Source organism: Acartia tonsa, chromosome 7, assembly GCF_053477335.1.
Source record: "Acartia tonsa isolate MP-2025a chromosome 7, ASM5347733v1, whole genome shotgun sequence".
NCBI lineage: Eukaryota > Metazoa > Arthropoda > Copepoda > Calanoida > Acartiidae > Acartia > Acartia tonsa.
The window spans coordinates 20,113,432-20,114,495 of record NC_137266.1 but is presented as its reverse complement, the minus strand read 5'-3'; positions in this window follow the sequence as shown (position 1 = coordinate 20,114,495).

Below are 1,064 nucleotides of genomic sequence, written 5' to 3'. Positions count from 1 at the left end.
GGATGTACAAACGGCCGGATGAAGGGATTTGTTGAGCAAATGTTTATTTGTCATAAAAAGTGAAGTATATAGTAAACAATAGAACAACAAGAAATTATAGATAAATGTTTATCTATGTCATGTGTGTAGTCATGACCAACATACTGACGTACAGTCAAAATTAAGTACATATATAAGTTGTTACCAACTGTATGTTTTTTAGTGAAAATCAAAAAAATCAGTAGCCTATTTTAAATAGCAGCCGAGAAATTCACACATTTATCAGTCTCATTGTATTTTTCAGACAGACAAAGAAATTATAGAGTAGCTTTGCCACTAAAACTGTAATTGAAGCTAATATCTCATTTACAAACAATCAAGTTCAATCAATCGCGCGGGGCGCACCCTAAATTTAAAAACTTTTCGAAAAGTATTTTTTATACAGTGACATTTTTATTCAAAGATAACTTATCACTTATAGGTTCCAAAAAAGGCAAATTTCGAAGCCTTTTTAATGAACCCTTTTTCTGCCACGTCCCTAAAAGTGGTCTATTAGGAAAATAAAAGAAGAATATCTTGGTGTGGGGGGATACAGGAGGGGGGTATGATGGTGGGGTGGTGCTGGAGTTGGGGATATGGTGGGGGTCTTTAGTCCACAAGAGGTAAATAAACACATATACCAGTGGCCATAATATAAATATTTTTTTTCATTCAACATAAAATTTTTAGGATTTTATCACTGTTTTAAATTAATAAAACATTTTTTAAGCTATTAAATTGTATACCTAAAATAAATGATTTTATTAATTTTTTTTTTCTTATTTTCCTGGCCACTTTAAGATTATTGTGTACACTTCAAGATACATCTTGAAAAGGCTTGTAGTAAAACTATGAAATAATGAAATATATTTTTTCTAAAATTATATAAAAATTAAAGTTATTTGATATATTGAAGTATTTTTATTTAAAATATATATTATCAGTTGTTAGTTTTATTTTTTAATATTAAAATAGAATATTTAGAATGCTTATAAAGTACTAAAAATCTAATTTTACTACAAGCCAATGAAAACAAAAGAAGAAGC